The 15,460-nt window shown below is 38.7% G+C and overlaps 1 protein-coding gene across 1 annotated transcript in view; it reads right to left on the reverse strand.

The window, feature by feature from the left end:
• The window catches only part of TEX11 (testis expressed 11), a gene marked incomplete at both ends in the record, with an annotated part of 339,675 nt that overhangs the window by 31,814 nt on the left and 292,401 nt on the right, over positions 1-15,460 (reverse strand). The window lies entirely within an intron of this gene.

Below are 15,460 nucleotides of genomic sequence, written 5' to 3' on the forward strand. Positions count from 1 at the left end.
TACAATAAACTGAGTGAAGTGCATTAATCTTAAACAAACAGGGTGATGAATTTTTATATATGTTCAAACCCATATAATCACTACCCAGATCATGATATAGAACACTTCCAACACCCATGCTCCTTTCCAGTCAATATCACCTTTGCAGAGTTAACAACTATTTTGACTTCTATCACTACTGATGGGAATTTTTTGTTATTGAACTTCAGTGATAGCATGTAGAACTATAATCAACTTTTGAATATTGACCTGTATACTGTGACTTGCTTAACTTCATTTATTAGTTCACATAACTTTTTTGTAGATTCTTTGGACTTCTGATATAGAGAATCATGTGTCCTCTGCAAATACAGATAGTTTTATTTGATCTTTTTCACTCTATATATGTCTTTTCCCACTCTTTCACTTGCCTTATTGCATTGGCTAGGACCACCAGGATGATGATGACCAGGAGTGGTGAGAGTAGACATCCTTGACTTGTTTATGTCCTTAGAGGGAAAGCATTCAGTCTTTCATCATTAAAAATGACATTAGCTGTAGGTTTCATTTTTGTGGATGGCCTTTATCAGCTTGAGGAACTTCCCTACTATTCCTGTTTAGCTGAGAGTTTCTATAATAAATGGATGTTGAGTCTTGTCACTTAATCTGTTGATATGGTGAATTAAATGATTGAGTTTACAATGCTGAACCCAGGATAAAACTTACTTGGTTATAATCTATTATCCTTTTCATGTTTTACTAGATTTTAAACTATGAATTCAATGGGTATAGGACAATTCAGGTTATCTATTTCTTTTTGTGGGAGCTTTGGTAGTTTGACTTTCAAGGAATTTGTCAATCTCATCTAACCCTTCAAATTAATGGGCATAAATTTCTTCAGAATATTCCCTTATCTTTTTTTTAATGTCTGTAGCATCTGTAGTGATGTCAACACTATCATGCTTGATACTGTTAATTTGTGTCTTGATCTGCCTGGCTAGAGTTTTCTCAACTGCACTGATGTTTTCAAACAACAACAACAACAACAATACAGCTTTTTTTTTTTTTTTTTTTTTTTGCGGTACGCGGGCCTCTCACTGTTGTGGCCTCTCCCGTTGCGGAGCACAGGCTCTGGATGCGCAGGCTCAGCGGCCATGGCTCACGGGCCCAGCCGCTCCGCGGCATATGGGATCCTCCCAGACCGGGGCACGAACCCGTATCCCCTGCATCAGCAGGCGGACTCTCAACCACTGCGCCACCAGGGAGGCCCAACAATACAGCTTTTGGGTTCATCAATTTTATCTATTATTTTCTGTTTTAAATCTTACTGACTTCTGCTCTTATATTATTCCTTTCATTCTGCTTGATTTGGTTCAATTTGCTAATTTTTTCCCTAAGGTGGAGGCTTATTTAAGATCTTTCTTTTTCTAATAGAGGCATTTATTTCTACAAAGTTTTGTCTAAACACTGCTTTAGCTGTGTCCTCCAAATTTTTATATGCTGTGTTTTCATTTACTTCCATTCAAATTATTTCTAATTTCCCTTGCGAATTTCTCTTCGACCCATTTGATTATTTAAAAGTATGTTTTTTAAATTGAAGCATAGTTGATTTACAATATTATATTAGTTTTGGGTATACAACATAGTGATTCAATATTTTTATAGCTTACACTCAGTTTAAAGTTATTACAAAACAATGGCTATATTTTGCTGTGCTGTACAATATACCCTTGTTGCTTATCTATTTTATACATAGTACTTTGTATCTCTTAATCCCATAATCCTGTCCTGCCCCCTCCCCGCTTCACTCTCCCCAGTGGCAACCACTAGTTTGTCCTCTGTATCTATGAATCTGTTTCTGCTTTGTTATGTACATTGGTTTGTTTTATTTTTTAGATTCCACATATAAGGGATAACATAGAGTATTTGTCTTTCTCTGTCTTACTTATTTCACTAAGGGTAATATTCTCTAAGTCCATCCAAGTTGTTGCAAATGGCAGAATTTCATTCTTTTATGGCTGAGTAATATTCCATTTTATATATTACACCACATCTTCTTTACCTATTCATCTGTTGATAGACACTTAGGTTGCTTCCATATCTTGGCTATTGTAAATAATCCTGCTATGAACATTGGGGTGCATGTATCTTTTTGAATTATTGTCTTCTTTTTTTGTAGATATATAACCAGGAGGGAATTGCATAATCACATGGTAGTTCTATTTTTAGTTTTTTGAGGAACCTTATACTGTTTTCCATAGTGGCTACACCAATTTACATTCCCACCAACAGTGTACAAGGGGTTCCCTTTTCTCCACATCCCCACCATTTGTTATTTGTAGACATTCTAACAGGTGTGAGATGATATCTCATTGTGGTTTTGATTTGCATTTCTCTAATGATTAGTCATGTTGAGCATCTTTTCATGTGCCTATTAGCCATCTGTATGTCTTCTTGGGAAAAATGTCTATTTAGGACTTCTGCCCATTTTCAATTGGGTTGTTGGTTTTTTTCTTGATGCTGAGTTGTATGAGCTCTTTTTTTTGTTGTTGTTGTTTTTTGTTTTTGTTTTTTTTTTTGCGGTATGTGGGCCTCTCACTGCTGTGGCCTCTCCCGTTGCGGAGCACAGGCTCCGGACGCGCAGGCCCAGCGGCCATGGCTCACGGGCCCAGCCGCTCCGCGGCATGTGGGATCTTCCCGGACCGGGGCACGAACCCGTGTCCCCTGCATCGGCAGGCAGATTCTCAACCACTGCGCCACCAGGGAAGCCCTGTATGAGCTCTTTATATATTTTGGATATTAACCCCTTATTGATCACATCATTTGCAAATACTTTCTCCCATTACATAGTTTATCTCTTTGTTTTGTCAATGGTCTCCTTTACTGTGCAAAAGTTCTTATGTTTAATTAGGTCCCATTTGTTTATTTTTGCTTTTATTTCTTTTGTTGTAGGAGACAGATCCAAAAAATATTGCTATGATTTATGTCAAAGAGTGTTCTGCCTATGTTCTCTTCTAGAAGTTTTATGGTTTTAGGTCTTACATTTAGGTCTTTAATCCATTTTTAGTTTATTTTTGTGTATGGTGTGAGGAAATGTTCTAATCTCATTCTCTTACATGTAACTGTACAGTTTTCCCAGCACCACTTATTGAAGAGACTGTCTTTTCTCCATTGTATATTCTTGCCTCCTTTGTCATAGATCAATTGACCGTAGGTGCATGGGTTTATTTCTGGGTTCTCTATTCTGTTCCACTGATCTGTGTGTCTATTTTTTTGCCAGTACCATGTTTTTTTTTGTTTTTTTTGTTTTTTTTTTGTGGTACGCGGGCCTCTCACTGTTGTGGCCTCTCCCGTTGCGGAGCACAGGCTCCGGATGCGCAGGCTCAGCAGCCATGGCTCACGGGCCCAGCCGCTCCACGGCATATGGGATCCTCCCAGACCGGGGCACGAACCCGTATCCCCTGCATCGGCAGGCGGACTCTCAACCACTGCGCCACCAGGGAGGCCAACCATGTTGTTTTGATTACAAAAAAATGTGTTGTTTTGATTACAATAAATGTGTATTCTGGTGTTGTTGGGTAGAGCATTCTATAAATATCCATTAGATCAAGTTGGTTGATAGTGTTATTTATGTCTTCTATACACTTGCTGAGTATCAGTAGCTTTGTAGTACAGTCTGAAGTCAGGGAGCATGATACCCCAGCTTTGTTCTTTTTTCTCAAGATTGCTTTGGCAGTTCGGGGTCTCTTGTGGTTCCATAAACATTTTAGGATTATTTGTTCAAGTTCTGTAAAAAATGTCATGGGTATTTTGATGAGGACTGCCTTAAATCTGTAGATCACTTTGGGTAGTATGGACATTTTAAACAATATTAATTCTCCCAATCCAAGAACATGGGATATCTTTCCATTTCTTTGTATCATTTTCAAATTCCTTCATCAATGTTTTATAGTTTTCAGAGTATAGGTCTTTCACCTCCTTGGTTAAGTTTATTCCTAGGTATTTTATTCTTTTTGATGTGATTTTATTCACGATTGTTTTCTTGCTTTATCTTCCTGATAGTACATTATTAGTGTATAGAAAAGCAACAGATTTCTGTATATTAATCTTGTATCTTGCAACTTTACTGAATTCATTTATTAGTTCTAATACTTTTTTGGTGGAGACTTTAGGGTTTCTTATATATAGTATCATGTCATCTGGAAATACTGAGTTTTATTTCTTCCCTTCCAATTTGGATGCACTTTATTTCTTTGTCTTGTCTGATATCAGTGGCTAGGACTTCCATTGCTATGTTAAATAGAAGTAGCAAGAGAGGGCATCCTTGTCTTCTTCCTGATCTTAGAGGAAAGACGTTCAGTATTTCGCCATTGAGTATGATGGTAGCTGTGAGTTCATCATAAATGGCCTTTAATATGTTGATATATGTTCCCTCTATATCAACTAGAAGTATGTTGTTTAATTTCCAAAAATATATTTGGAAAAATATAACTAAAATATATTTTACATATATTTTATAGATTTATCATTTAATTCCATTATGGGAAGAGAAAATACTTTGCATGATTTCAATCCTTTTAACTCTTTTCAGGTTTATTTTATGCTTCAGAATATGGCCTATGTTGAATGATCCACGTGCATTTGAAAATAAATGTGTATTCTGGTGGTGTTGGGTAGAGCATTCTATAAATGTCAATTAGATCAAGTTGGTTGATAGTGTTAGTTATGTCTTCTATATCCTTGTTCAGTATCTGTTGACTTATTCTATTGATTACTGTACTGGAGTCTCCAACCATAGGGTGGATTTGTCTATTCCTCCTTTCAGTTCTATCAGTTTTTGTTTCATGTATTTTGAAGCTCTGTTGTTTGGTACATTACAAATTTAGGAGAGTTATGTTGCCATGTTTAATTGACCACTTTTTCATTATATCCCTCTTTATCCTTAGTAATATTCCTTGTTTTAAAGTGTCTTCTCTGATATTTATATAGCCATTCCAGCTTTCTTTGGATTAGTGTTTGCATAGTGTACCTTTTTCAATTCCTTTTATTTTTAACCTATCTATGTATTCATATATAAGTGGGTTTCTTATAGACAGCATGTAGTTGGGTGTTGATTTTTTAGCCAATCTGACATTCTTAATTTCTTTTCTTGATCTTTTAATTGGTGTGTTTAGACCAGGGGTGAGCAAACTACAATCTATGGGCTGGCTGCTTGTTTGCCAATAAAGTTTTCTGGGAACCCAGTCATGTTCATTTGTTTAAATATTATCTGTGCCTATTTTCCTGCCTATAATGGCAGTGTTGACTAGTTGTGCCTGAGACCCTATGGCCTGTTAGCTGAAAATATTTACTATTGGGTCTTTAAGAAACGTGTCCTGACCTCTGATTTAGACCATTTATATTTAATGCAACTATTGATAGAGTTGGGTGTTCTTGAACTTTATTAAAATGAATTATACTTAGAACAATTAGAAGATCAAGAAGGAAACATGTCTTGAAAAACACTATAAGCCAACTAGACCTACCAGACCTTTAGAGAACACTCAACAGCAGCAGAATAGACATTCTTCTCAAATGCATATAGAATATTCTCTAGAATTAATGATATGCTAGGTCATAAAACAAACCTCCATAAATTTCAAAATATAAAATGATACAATGTATGTTCTGTGACCACAGTGGAATGAAATTAGAATAACAAAAAAGAAATTGGGAAACTCACAAATATATTGAAAGTAAACAAGACACTTTTAAACAACCAATGGGTGAAAAAACAAATCAAAAGAGAAATTAGAAAATATTTTGAAAATGAATGAAAATGAAGACACTATATAATAAAACTAATGGGATGCAGCTAAAGTGCTTAGATGAAAAATTATATCCATAAACATATAATGATATTGGTAAACATATAAACATATAATTAATTATATCTTTACAGAAAATATGTTGTACACCTTAAACTTATATAGTGCTGTATGTTAATTATACCTCAATAAACCTGGAAAAAAATAAAATAAAATGAAACTTAAAAAAAAGAAGGAAAAATAGATCTCAAATCAATAATATAACCCTCCACATTAGTTAAGAGCAAACTAAACCCAAAGAAGTAGAAGGTAGAGAACAATAAAGACTGGAGTGGAAATGAATGAGAGAATAGGAAAACAATAGAGAAAATTAATGAAACCAGAAGCTGGTTCTTTAAAAAGACCAACAAAATTGACAAAACTTTAGCTAGACTGACTAAGAAAAAAGGAGAGAAGCCTCATTGCTAGAATCAGAAATGAAAAAAAGAGACATCATTACCAACCTTAGAGAAATAAAAAGGATTACAAAGGAATGCAATGAAAAATGTATGCCAATAAATTGGACAACCTGGATAAAATGAACAATTTCCTAGAAAGACAAACTACTGAAACTGACTCAAGAAGAAACAGACAATCTGTATCGATGTATAATGAAGGAAGATATTGAATTAGTAATTTAAAATACAGGGACTTCCCTAGTGGTCCAGTGGGTAAGACACCACACTCCCAATGCAGGGGGCCTGGGTTTGATCCCTGGTTGGGGAACTAGATCCCACACGCATGCCGCAACTAAGAGTCCGCATGCCACAACGAAGAAGTCTGCATGCCACAACTATGAGCCTGCATGCCGCAACTAAAGATCCCACATGCCACAACTAAGACCCGGCACAGCCAAAATAAAAAAAAATAAAATAAAAAAAAAACTACAGAAAAAGAAAAGGCCAGGCCTATACAGCTTCACCACAGGATTGGAGCAAACATTTAAAGAATAATTAATACTAAGTATTTACTAATCCTTTCAAAAATTGAAGGGGATGGAACATTTCACAACTTATGCTATAAGGCCAGGATTACTATGATACCAAAACCAGACACAGACATCACAAGTAAAGAAAATTAGACAAATGTCTCTTATGAATATAGACACAAAAATCCCCAACAAAATACTAGTATTCTGCATCCAGCAACATATAAAAGAATTATACAATGTGATCAAGTGGGATTTTTCCCAGGAATGTAATGTTGCTTTAACAAGTGAAAACCAATTAATATAATACACCATATCAACAAAACAGAGACTACATGATGATCTCAGTAGAGGTGGAAAGTATTTGACAGAATCCAATAAGCCTGCTAAAACACTGTCATGATAAAAACAATGAACAAACTAGGAGTGGAAGGGAGCTTCCTCAACCTGATAAAGGGCATCTATGAAAAAACCACAGCTAACAACAAACTTAATGGTGACAGACTGGATTCTTTCCCTCTAAGATGAAGAAAGACATGTATGCCCACCCCTACCATTGCTATTCAACACTGTACTGTAAGTTCTACCTAAAGAAATTAGGCAAGGAAAAGAAATAAAAAACATCGAGACTGGAAATGAAGTAGTGAAACTATTAATACACAATGTGATCCTGTAAATAAAATTCCTAGGGATTCCAGTAAAATACCATTAGAACTAATAAAGAAGTTTAATAATATTAATGTACAAAAATCAATTCTATTTCTATACAATAGCCATGAGCAAAATGAGAATAAGATTAAGAAAACAATTCCATTTATAATAGCACCAAAAATAAACTATTTAGGATTAAAGAAGTAAAGGACTTGTACACTGAAAACTATAAAAAATCATTGAAAGAAATTAAGATGTAAATAAATGGAAAAATATTCCATGTTCATGGATTAGAAGGCTTGACATTGTTAAAATGGCAATACCCCTAAAAATGATTTATATATTCAACACAATCCCTACCAGAATCCCAGCTGGCTTTTTTCTTTTTTCAGAAACTAACAGGCTGATCCTAAAATTCATGTGGAAATTCAAGGGATCCAGAATACCCAAAACAACCTTGAAAAAGAAGAGCACACACACACACACACACACACACAAAAAAAAAAAAGAAGAAGAAGAACACATTTGGAGACTAACATTTCCTGAAATAAAACCATGTGTCTATGGTCAACAATTTTCCACAGGGAGACAAAGACCATCCAATGGGGAAAGAATAACTTATTTTCTTTTCTTTTTGGCTGTGCCGCATGGCTTTCGGGATCTTAGTTCCCTGACCAGGGATTGAACCCGCACCCTCAGCAGTGAAAGCACAGAGTTCTAACCAATGGACCACCACGGAATTCCCAAGAATAGCTTTTTCAAAAAAGTGGATCTGTATAGCCACATGGAAAATAATGAAACTGGACCTACTTCATACCACATACAAAAGTTAACTCAAAATTGATCAAAGACCTACATGTAAGAACTAAAACTATAAAACTCTTTAGAAGAAACCACAGGAGTAAACCTTTATGACTTTGGATTGGCAGTTATTAGATATGATACCAGAAGCAGGAACAACAAAAGAAAAACAGATAAACTACCTCATGAAAGTTAAAAAAAAAAAAAAGTGCTTCAAAGGATGCTACTGAGAAAAGGAAAAAACCCACAGAATGGGAGAAAATATTTGCAAGTCATATATCTGATCAGGGACCTGCATCTAGAATATATAAAGGACTCTTATGACTTAATAATATATATATTTTTTTTGCGGTACGCAGGCCTCTCACTGTTGTGTCCTCTTCTTTTGCAGAGGCTCTGGACGCACAGGCTCAGCAGCCATGGCTCATGGGCCCAGCCGCTCCGTGGCATGTGGGATCTTCCAAGACCGGGGCACGAACCAGTGTCCCCTGCATCAGCAGGCGGACTCTCACCCACTGTGCCACCAGGGAAGCCAATTAAAAATTGGGCAAACGATCTAAATAGACATTCCTCCAAAACATATGTACAAATCGCCAACAGGCATATGAAAAAATGCTCAATACCATTAGTTGTCAAGAAAACCAGTCACTGAGACTTCCCTGTTGGTGCAGTGGTTAAGAATGCACCTGCCAATGCAGGGAACAGGGGTTCGAGCCCTGCTCCGGGAAGATCCCACATGCCACGGAGCAACTCAGCCCGTACGCCACAACTACTGAGCCTGCACTCTAGAGCTCCTGAGCTACAACTACTGAGTCCACGTGCCACAACTACTGAAGCCCGAGTGCCTAGAGGCCGTGCTCTGCAACAAGAGAAGCCACCACAATGAGAAGCCCGCACACCGCAACGAAGAGTAGCCCTCGCGCGCCGCAAGTACAGAAAGCCCACGTGTAGCAACGAAGACCCAACACGGCCAAAAATAAATAATAAATAAATAAAGTTAAAAAAAAGGAAAATCAGTCATCAGGAAATCAAAACCACAATGGGATATCACTCTACACAAAGAAGGATGGCTAGAATCAAAAAGTCAGATAATACAAGTGTTGGCATGCTGGTGGAGAAATTAGAAGCCTTATACACTACTGGTGACAATATAAAATGGTGCAGCCAATTTGGAAAATGGTCTGGCAGGTCCTCAAACAATTAAACAGAGTCACGGAGAGGGGAGCTTAAAGACGGTGGAAGAGTAAGACGTGGAGATCACCTTCCTCCCCACAAATACATCAGAAATACATCTACATGTGGAACAACTCCTAAAGAACACCTACTGAATGCTGGCAGAAGACCTCAGACCTACAAAAGGCAAGAAACTCCCCACGTACCTGGGTAGGGCAAAACAAAAAAGAAAAAACAGAGACAAAAGAATACGGACGGGACCTGCACCAGTGGGAGGGAGCTGTGACGGAGGAAAAGGTTCCACACACTAGGAAGCCCCTTTGCGGGTGGAGATGGGGGAGTGGACGGGGTGGGGGGGAAACTTTGGAGCCATGGAAGAGAGCACAGCAACAGGTGTGTGGAGGGCAAAGCGGAGGGATTCCCACACAGAGGATCAGTGCCGATCAGCACTCACCAGCCCAAGAGGCTTGTCTGCTCACCCGCCAGGACTGGTGGGGGCGGGGAGCTGAGGCTCCGGCTTCGGTCGGATCCCAGGGAGAGGACTGGGGTTGGCTGCATGAACACAGCCTGAAGGGGGCTAGTGTGCCACGGCTAGCTGGGAGGGAGTCTGGGAAAAAGTCTGAAGCTGCCAAAGATGCGAGAGACTTTTTCTTGCCTCTTTGTTTCCTGGTGCGCAACAAGAGGGGACTAAGAGCACCGCTTAAAGGAGCTCCAGAGACAGGCGCGAGCCGCGGCTATCAGCGCAGACCCCAGAGACGGGCATGACACGCTAATGTTGCTGCTGCCGCCACCAAGAAGCCTGTGTGCAAGCACAGGTCACTATCCACACCTCCCCTCACAGGAGCCTGTGCAGCCCGCCACTGCCAGGGTCCCATGATCCAGGGACAAACTGCCCAGGAGAACACAAGGTGCCTCAGGCTGGTTCAACGTCATGCAGGCCTCTGCCACTGCAGGCTTGCCCCGAACTCCGTACCCTTCCCTCCCCAAGGCCTGAGTGAGCCAGAGCAGCAGAATAAGCTGCCACTTTAACCCTGTCCTGTCTGAGCAAAGAACAGACGCCCTCAGGAGACCTACACGCAGAGGCGGGTCCAAGTCCAAAGATGAACCCCAGGAGCTGTGTGAACAAAGAAGAGAAAGGGAAATTTCTCCTAGCAGCCTCAGAAGCAGCGGATTAAATCTCCACAATCAACTTGATGTACCCTGCAACTGTGGAATACCTGAATAGATAATGAATCATCCCAAATTGAGGAGGTGGACTTTGGGAGCAATGATATATATATATTTTTCCTTTTTTCTCTTTTTGTGAGTGTGTATGTGTATGCTTCTGTGTTTTTGTCAGTATAGCTTTGCTTTTACCATCTGTCCTAGGGGTTTGTCTGTATTTTTTTATAGTGTGTTTTATTTTTTATTATTTTATTTTATTATTATTATTTTTTTGCGGTACGCAGGCCTCTACCTGTTGTGGCCTCTCCGGCTGCGGAGCACAGGCTCCGGACGCGCAGGTTCAGCAGCCATGGCTCACGGACCCAGCCGCTCCACGGCATGTGGGATCTTCCCGGACTGGGGCACGAACCCATCTCCCCTGCATCAGCAGGCGAACTCTCAACCACTGTGCTACCAGGGAAGCCCCTTTATTATAGTTTTTAGCACTGTTATCATTGGTGGATTTGTTTTTTGGTTTGGTTGCTCTATTCTTTCTTTCCTTTTAAAAATTTTTTTATTACTTTTTTAAAATGATTTTTTTAATAATCATTTTTAATTTTTATTTTAATAACTTTATTTTATTTTATCTTCTTTCTTTCTTCTTTTCCTCCCTTTTGTTCTGAGCTGTGTGGATGACAGGCTCTTGGTGCTCCAGCCAGGCATCAGGGATGTGCCTCTGAGATGGGAGAGCCAAGTTCAGGACACTGGTCCACAAGAGACCTCCCGGCTCCACATAACATCAAACGGCGAAAATCTCCCAGAGATCTCCATCTCAGCGCCAAGACCCAGCTCCACTCAACAACCAGCAAGTTACAGTGCTGGACACCCTGTGCCAAACAACTAGCAAGACAGGAACACAACCCCATCCATTAGCAGAGAGGCTGCCTAAAATGATAATAAGGCCAAAGACACGCCAAAACACACCACCAGACGTGGACCTGCCCACCAGAAAGACAAGATGCAGAGTCATCCACCAGAACACAGGCACTAGTCCCCTCCACCAGGAAGGCTACACAACCCACTGAACCAACCTTAGCCACTGGGGATAGACACCAAAAACAATGGGAACTATGAACCTGTAGCCTGTGAAAAGCAGACCTCAATCACAGTAAGTTAAGCAAAATGAGAAGACAAAGAAAGACACAGCAGATGAAGGAGCAATGCAAAAACTCACCAGACCTAAAAAATGAAGAGGAAATAGGCAGTCTAACTGAAAAAGAATTCAGAATAATGATAGTAAAGATGATCCAAAATCGTGAAAATACAATGGAGAAAATAAAAGAAACCTTTAACAAGGACGTAGAAGAATTAAAGAACAAACAAACAGTGATGAACAACACAATAAATGAAATTAAAAATGCTCTAGAAGGGATCAAGAGCAGAATACCTGAGGCAAAAGAATGGATAAGTGACCTGGATGATAAACTAGTGGAAAAAACTCCTGCAGAGCAGAATTAAGAAAAAAGAATGAGGGCTTCCCTGGTGGCACAGTGGTTGAGAGTCTGCCTGCCGATGCAAGGGACACGGGTTCGTGCCCCAGTCCGGGAAGAGGCCACGTGCCACGGAGCGGCTGGGCCCGTGAGCCATAGCCACTGAGCCTGCACGTCCAGGGCCTGTGCTCCGCAACAGGAGAGGCCATAGCAGTGAGGCCCGCGTACCGCAAAAAAAAAAAAAAACCCGAAAAGAATTGAGGACAGTCTCAGAAACCTCTGGGACAACATTGAATGCACCAACATTCGAATGACAGGGGTCCAAGAAGAAGAAGAGAAAAAGAAAGGGACTGAGAAAATATTTGAAGAGATTATAGTTGAAAACTTCCCTAATATGGAAAAGGAAATAGTTAATCAAGTCCAGGAAGCACAGAGAGAACCATACAGGATAAATCCAAGGAGAAACACACCAAGACACATATTAATCAAACTATCAAAAATTAAATACAAAGAACAAACATTAAAAGCAGCAAGGGAAAAACAACACATAACACATAAGGGAATCCCCATAGGGTTAACAGCTGATCTTTCAGCAGAAACTGTGCAAGCCAGAAGGGAGTGGCAGGATATGTTGAAATTGATGAAGGGCAAAAACCTACAACCAAGACTACTCTACCCAGCAAGGATCTCATTCAGATTTGACGGAGAAATTAAGACCTTTACAGACAAGCAAAAGCTAAGAGAATTCAGCACCACCAAACCAGCTTTACCACAAATGCGAAAGGAATTTCCCTAGGCAGGAAATACAAGAGAAGGAAAAGACCTACAATAACAAATGCAAAACAATTAACAAAATGGTAATAGGAACATACATATTGATAATTACCTTGAATGTTCCAACAAAAAGACATAGACTGGCTGAATGGATACAAAAACAAGACCCCTATGTATGCTGTCTACAAGAGACCCACCTCAGACCTAGGGACACATACAGACTGAAAGTGAGGGGATGGAAAAAGATATTCCATGCAAATGGAAATCAAAAGAAAGCTGGAGTAGCAATTCTCACATCAGACAAAATAGACTTTAAAAGAAAGATTATTACAAGAGACAAAGAAGGACACTACATAATGATCAAGGGATCAATCCAAGAAGAAGATATAACAATTCTAAATATTTATGTACCCAACATAGGAGCACCTCAATACATAAGGCAAATACTAACAGCCATAAAAGGGAAATTGACAGTAACAAAATCATAGTAGGGGACTTTAACACCCCACTTTCACCAATGGACAGATCATCCAAAATGAAAAGAAATAAGGAAACACAAGCTTTAAATGATACATTAAACAAGATGGACTTTATTGATATTTATAGGACATTCCATCCAAAAACAACAGAATGCACATTCTTTTCAAGAGCTCACGGAACATTCTCCAGGATAGATCATATCTTGGTTCACAAATCAAGCCTTGGTAAATTTAAGAAAACTGAAATCGTATCAAGTTATGTTTTCTGACCACAATGCTATGAGACTAGATATCAATTACAGGAAAAAAATCTGAAAAAATACAAACACATGGAGGCTAAACAATACACTACTTAATAACCAAGAGATCACTGAAGAAATCAAAGAGGAAATCAAAAAATACCTAGAAACAAATGACAATGAAAACACGAAGACCCAAAATCTATGGTATGCACCAAAGGCAGTTCTAAGAGGGAAGTTTATAGCAATACAATCCTACCTCAAGAAACAAGGAACATCTCAAATAAACAACCTAACCTTATACCTAAACCAGTTAGAGAAAGAAGAACAAAAAACCCCTGAAGGTAGCAGAAGGAAATAAATCATAAAGATCAGACCAGAAATAAATGAAAAAGAAATGAAGGAAATGATAGCAAAGATCAATAAAACTAAAAGGTTTTAGTTCTTTGAGATGGTAAACAAAATTGATAAACCATTAGCCAGACTCATCAAGAAAAAAAGGGAGAAGATTCAAATCAACAGAATTTGAAATGAAAAAGGAGAAGTAACAACTGACACTGCAGAAATACAAAGGATCATGAGAGATTACTACAAGCAACTCTATGCCAATAAAATGGACAACCTGGAAGAAATGGACAAATTCTTAGAAATGCACAACCTGCCAAGACTGAATCAGGAAGAAATAGAAAATATGAATAGACCAATCACAAGCACTGAAATTGAAACTGTGATTAAAAATCTTCCAACAAACAAAAGCCCAGGACCAGAAGGCTTCACAGGCGAATTCTATCAAACATTTAGAGAAGAGCTAACACCTATCCTTCTCAAAATCTTCCAAAATACAGCAGAGGGAGGAACACTCCCAAACTCATTCTACGAGGCCACCATCACCTTGATACCAAAACCAGACAAGGATGTCACAAAGAAAGAAAACTACAGGCCAATATCACTGATGAACATAGATGCAAAAATCCTCAACAAAATACTAGCAAACAGAATCCAACAGCCAGTACATTAAAAGGATCATACACCATGATCAAGTGGTGATCATCCCAGGAAGCAAGGATTCTTCAATATATGCAAATCAATCAACGTGATACACCATATTAACAAACTGAAGGACAAAAACCATATGATCATCTCAATAGATGCAGAGAAAGCTTCAACACCCATTTATGATAAAAACCCTGAAGAAAGTAGGCATAGAGGGAACTTTCCTCAACATAATAAAGGCCATATATGACAAACCCACAGCCAGCATCATCCTCAATGGTGAAAAACTGAAACCATTTCCACTAATATCAGGAACAAGACAAGGTTGCCCACTCTCACCACTCTTATTCAACATAGTTTTGGAAGTTTTAGCCACAGCAATCAGAGAAGAAAAGGAAATAAAAGGAATCCAAATCGGAAAAGAAGAAGTAAAGCTGTCACTGTTTGCAGATAACATGATACTATACATAGAGAACACTAAAGATGCTACCAGTAAACTACTAGAGCTAATCAATGAATCTGGTAAAGTAGCAGGGTACAAAGTTAATGCACAGAAATCTCTTGCATTCCTATACACTAATGATGAAAAATCTGAAAGTGAAATTAAGAAAAGACTCCCATTTCCCATTGCAACAAAGAGAATAAAATACCTAGGAATAAACCTACGTAAGGAGACAAAAGACCTGTATGCAGAAAATTATAGGACACTGATGAAAGAAATTAAAGATGATACAAATAGATGGAGAGATATACCACGTTCTTGGGTAGGAAGAAATCAACATTATGAAAATGACTCTACTACCCAAAGCAATCTACAGATTCAATGCAGTCCCTATCAAACTACCACTGGCATTTTTCACAGAACTACAACAAAAAATTTCACAATTTGTAATGGAAACACAAAAGACCCTGAATAGCCAAAGCAATCTTGAGAACGAAAAGCGGAGCTGGAGGAATCAGGCTC

Source organism: Hyperoodon ampullatus (genome assembly GCF_949752795.1).
Source record: "Hyperoodon ampullatus genome assembly, chromosome: X".
Classification (NCBI taxonomy): Eukaryota; Metazoa; Chordata; class Mammalia; order Artiodactyla; family Ziphiidae; genus Hyperoodon; species Hyperoodon ampullatus.